Source organism: Malus sylvestris, chromosome 15 (genome assembly GCF_916048215.2).
Source record: "Malus sylvestris chromosome 15, drMalSylv7.2, whole genome shotgun sequence".
Classification (NCBI taxonomy): Eukaryota; Viridiplantae; Streptophyta; class Magnoliopsida; order Rosales; family Rosaceae; genus Malus; species Malus sylvestris.
Window position 1 is genome coordinate 45,755,377 of NC_062274.1, and position 5,296 is coordinate 45,760,672.

The 5,296-nt window shown below is 37.3% G+C and overlaps 1 pseudogene; it reads right to left on the bottom strand.

Moving 5' to 3' along the window:
- Positions 1 to 1,897: 1,897 nt before the first annotated feature.
- Positions 1,898 to 5,039, bottom strand: LOC126603815 (28 kDa ribonucleoprotein, chloroplastic-like; annotated as a pseudogene).
- Between the last annotated feature and the right edge of the window lie 257 nt (positions 5,040 to 5,296).

Here is a 5,296-nt window from a genome sequence, read left to right on the forward strand (position 1 = left end):
AGACCTTGGTTCCACCAACTACATTTGAAAGGAAATCTGGCTAGTAAGCTCAATTGCTTCTTTTTTTTTTCTTTTTTTTTTCTTTTGGAAAGGTAAGCTCAATTGCTTAGGGAACAGAATTATGATACTAATCAAGTTTTGAGAGAGAAAAACGCAAAGAATTAGGATTAAGATAGATCAATTGTCGGATTCCGTCAACATAATGTAATTGGAAGGAAAAAAATTATGAATACATTGTTCGAAGCCACAAAAAACATTTGAGCTTACCTGCGTACAAGTTTTGGTGATTAGTGGTTCCACGTATTCATAGTTTTACTTTTAAATCTTATACTCGATGTCGATGAAAGATTGAATCTTGGGATTTTTCTCAAACTTGCAGAGCAAAAACTTTAAATTTTGTTCGGAGTTATTGAGAATTGGTGCAATTGTAATATTGGCGAAGCCTTTTTATTGTTTCTAGAGTTGTACTTTAAACCGCAACTAGTTGATTCGCAAAAGATAGTATATGCAGTCCCCTTGGAATAGTTACACATATCAACTCCTTTATGAATAATGTATTTACATGGTAATAATTCATAATCAAAGCCGTTTAGTTTCTATAATCATCATTTCTAAAAAACACGTTTGATTGTAGATCGCTTAATCATCCAAATATGTCCAATAAATTGACGGTTTCTCATAAAAATATTACTTGGTGCCTACACTATCAATTTATTTCATACATTAAATAACCAAACGATCTCTGTTTCGAAAGGTTTTTTGTAGGAGTAATCTTCAAATAAAAATTAAGAAATCGAACAATTTTGATTATCAAATCTGTATCATAAATAAAATTACATTATTCACAATAGGTGGAGATGTATCCACCCTATGAGGAGGTGGATGCAAGGAATATCTACGTATACTTTCAGCATGCTGTAAGAAATAGACTAGAAGTGGACAAGTTCCAAAACAAATCCAGAAAAATCTCCAATGCCATAATGCATGTACCTAATCCTTTGGTAAAATCTCAACGTCAAAAGCATTCAGTCCCTTTTCTGGTTGTGTTTTTCTTTTCAATTGAAGACACATTATTCACTCTAATAATGTAGGGAAAGATTACAAAGTTTCTTTTTATAGGTTAGTGGTTCTTTTGGGTGTTCATCGGCATGAGTCGAGTGATACTTCTTTTCCCAAGTCGACATAATGTCAAGTTTGTAGTTCCTTGTGTCATAAATTTGAAAAACGAAAACAATTGAAACTTGATTAGGTTACCATTTATTTCTTTAAAATGAAGACTATATGTCACATGTATAAGAAATAAGGATCTCAAAAATGAATGTTTAACCTAAAGTTTTGGACTATTAGGTGACAAGATACATATCAAGACACTAAAACGTTTTATAGTATAAATAGCTCAATCTATCCAAACTTTAGCTTGCGTACAGAAGCAGCCTCTAGCCTTCCAGCAACCTTGTACAAGTACTCGAGCGACGGACCCAAAGACGGTGAAAATCTCAGCGAGTATGCAGGGAAAGTACGAGTGAGCATATAAATACGTTCCTACAAACGAGAGGGAGGTGGAGAGACTTTTTAAGCACTATGATGGTATTCCAAAGCACAGATATTTGTTTAACAAAAATGCTTGAATAAAGCTAAATGCAGAAGCTATTAGTAAGGTCTGCATTCAACTTTGGGCCAATGGGTCATGAAAAAATACCGGAGTTTACTTTCAATTTATGTAATTAAACTTCTGGATGAAAACATGAGCAATTTACAGCCGATATCTATTTCGAGGTAGTTTAAATGATGCACAAGTTACTGCAGAAATTGGGAACCGAATGCACATTCTAGTCAAGCAACTAATGCTCCAAGTGGTGACCTCTAACAAATTTTTTGTAACAAAGCTAAACGAAAATTAAAAGGGCATACCACATAACTAGCTGCATCAGTTTCAAACAAGCGGAACATGATTTAAAGAGAGGACATACCTACACAAATATGATATGAAGATAATGCAGAAATTTCGTGCCAGCCAAATTCAGTTTGTATCATTGACAACTGTGTTCGCTTCCTCGACACTAGAATTCAATTTAGTAGAAATATCACCCAACTCTGAACTTTCTGTTTTTGGTACTTTAACAAATTGTTTACCATGTGCCACACGAATTTGTCTTCCCATAAGCAGCTGCAGGAAAAGGGGAAAATTACCTTCATGTGGGAAGCAGAAAGAGCTGCCTCAGCCTCGGTCTTGGTTTTGAAGCCCACAAATCCATATCCTGTGGACCTTCGCGGGTTATTTTGGAATACAATTTCTGCTGTAACAACATTATAATCCACTGAATCGAAGAGGTCCTTAAGATCTTTAGACCTTGCTTCATACGGCAAATTTTCCACATACAAATTGAAAGTTATTGGCTTGGGTTGCAAAGAAGGGGGAGGAATCTTCGTCTTTTTCGGCCTAGCATAAGCCATCTTTATGACACAACCCTCCATTTCCTACAAGGCATTCCAAAATAAGAGAAAATCATTTACTAGACAATATGGGAAGGAAGTCGCATAAGCATCATACATTTAGTGGCTCAAAATATACAGGAAAAAAGCCAACGTATCAACTTGGAAAAAATTACTAGTTAACCCAAATGTAACATTGATTCTTGAACTTCAGAATGAGACACTTAACCCCTTAAACTATACTCTCTATGTTTGGTCCTTTAACATGACTGAAGGGAGTACTCACTCAGTGGCATATGGAAAACTTATTCAAGGGAATAGAAATTATGATCTCATTCTCAAATATTGAGAAAACCGTGGCAGCACTACCTCCATTGACTTCTTCCCTCTCCCTTTCCCGAAAACATCTTCTAGTCTTCACCACCCTATCACTCCATTCAAACATGTATCTCTTCTCATCTCCTTAAAAATTTATGTTAAATCCTCTCTTGCTTTCTCCTGTTTTCAAAATTTGCCACCTTGTGACTCTCCTACAACCAAAAAGTCTCGGTACAAGAAGAGGAACAAACCCAGTGGATGAGGAAACCTTCACAACCTCCACAACTAGTAAAAACTAAAATGTGCACAGTAGAAGTACAGTATACCATAGTTCCAGCTCAATCCCTTGTTATTTGATGTTGGAGTAGCTCTGCAGGTTGAACACAAATTGAAGGTATGTTCAACAAAGGTAAAAAGATCACAAACCAATGGAAGAGGTGGAAGAAGGTAAAGAAGTAAGTGAGTGATAGGGTATGATGCTAAATAATGACGCCATGAGAAAGGATGAGGGCATATAGATGTCTTGGCATGAATTGATGACGATGATGATGGAGTTAACTGGTTTCTAGAGGTGTCGGACGCCTCTAAGAGATTGCCATATATGCTCTCTCGGTGACTGAGTGCATGACTTTTATCATCTACAAATGAAGAGATGAAACAATAGACCTCCCTTCTAGTAATAAGATAACAAATTAGGCCCTTAAATTAGTGCACATGTGCCACCTCCAATCAGATGAATAATTGCATTCCCAGATAAAGGGCCTAATACAGAACAGACGTTAAACTTAAAGTCGAAGGGATACTAGTGAATTTCACCAATAAATTCAGCTCCAAAGTACAGGCACAGGAAAAGTGCACACAAATATACATGAAACAAAGAACTAAAATTCTCTTCTTATATTTTTAGACAGCAATGAATTTCCAATACGAACGAAACAAACACAAAACAGTAGTCAAGTAGGTAAGTAGAACACAAACTCTCATATTGCGAAAAACTATAAAATTCCCAAATTTCATTTCCCTTTCCCAACTAGTAGTCTTTCTCACTGACCAAACCAAGCATAAAACTAAACTTACAACAACACAAGCATTCACATAAGATAACAGAACCCGATATACTTACAGACGATTCGAGATTATCCAGAACCGTACGAGCCTCCTCAGGCGAACCCATTGTTACAAATGCCAAACCCCTGTTCTTGGTCTTGTCATACATGGCAAGCTTACACAACCACACAAAAAAAAAGGAAAAAAAAAAGACAGGAACAATCAAAACCCATCAAATAAAATCACAAATTATTAATACCCAACAAAAATAGTTCTCCTTCAAACCAGAGAAAAATGGAGAAAATGACAACCTCAACGTCGAAGACGGTGCCGTACTTCTTGAACACAGTACGGATGTCCTCCGGGATGCAATGCCAAGGAACATTGGGCAAGCAGTCTTGTCTCGGAGAACTCTACGGGCTCCGCCTCGAGGACTGGGGTTTCGTCGAGAGCTTGGTCTTGGGCGGCGGCGGAGAATTGAAGGACGAAATTCCCGAGCTTTTTGGCTCTGAGGAGGAACGAGAGTGGGTTTGGGGGAGAGAGAGGGGGGGGGGGGGAGAGGAAAGAGAGGTGGAGAGAACGAGTGGTCGGAGTGTGCTTGGAGAGGTGTTGTGGGTTTTGGAGAGAGAGGGGAGGTGCGAGAGGGAGGAGTTGTTCAGTGGGGGAAGAGAGATGACAAAGTAAAAGAAAAGTGAAAAAATAATCAAAATTTGAATCTCATGTAGTATTATAGCCATTCTTTTGTATAATTAGCCTCTTCGCACGCACATTAATAGATATTTTTGCATTACGGACGTTACGCGTCCTAAAAGCTGTATTATGTTAGTTTTTTATTTTCATTGTAATAGTCAATATATATTTTAAATGTATTATGCAAAGAGAACTTTTTCTTTACTATGCACATCTTCAAAAGTTGTCATATTTTTCGTTTTCATTTCGCGTAATGTAATGATTTAAATGTTATTCATACAATTATCATACAACATGGGATTTTTTGTCTTGGGCGGCGGCGGAGAATTGAAGGACGAAATTCCCGAGCTTTTTGGCACTGAGGAAGGAGGAATGAGAGCGGGTTTGGGGGAGATATAGAGAGGGGGAGGAAAGAGAGGTGGAGAGAAAGAGTGGTCGGAGTGTGCTTGGAGAGGTGTTGTGGGTTTTGGAGAGAGAGGGGAGGTTTGAGAGGGAGGAGTTGTTCAGTGGGGAAAGAGAGATAACAAAGTAAAGCCATTGTTGTTGAGCTTTGTTGTGTCTGTGAAAGTCTGAAAAGTTTCAAGTAGGGGGAGGGAGTTTGTGTTGGGGTTTTGGTTAAGCAAAAGGCCTTGGGAGTGAAGCATAATGTTAGGTTGGCTTAAAATTTTAAATTGGGGTGTATTCAATTGAGAATTTGAAAGATTTTAATGGATTTATAAATTCATAGATTTTTATAGAGTCTAATTGATTTGTAGAGATTTTATGTATAATTGATTTGTAGAGATTTTATGTAAAACTTTGATTTAAT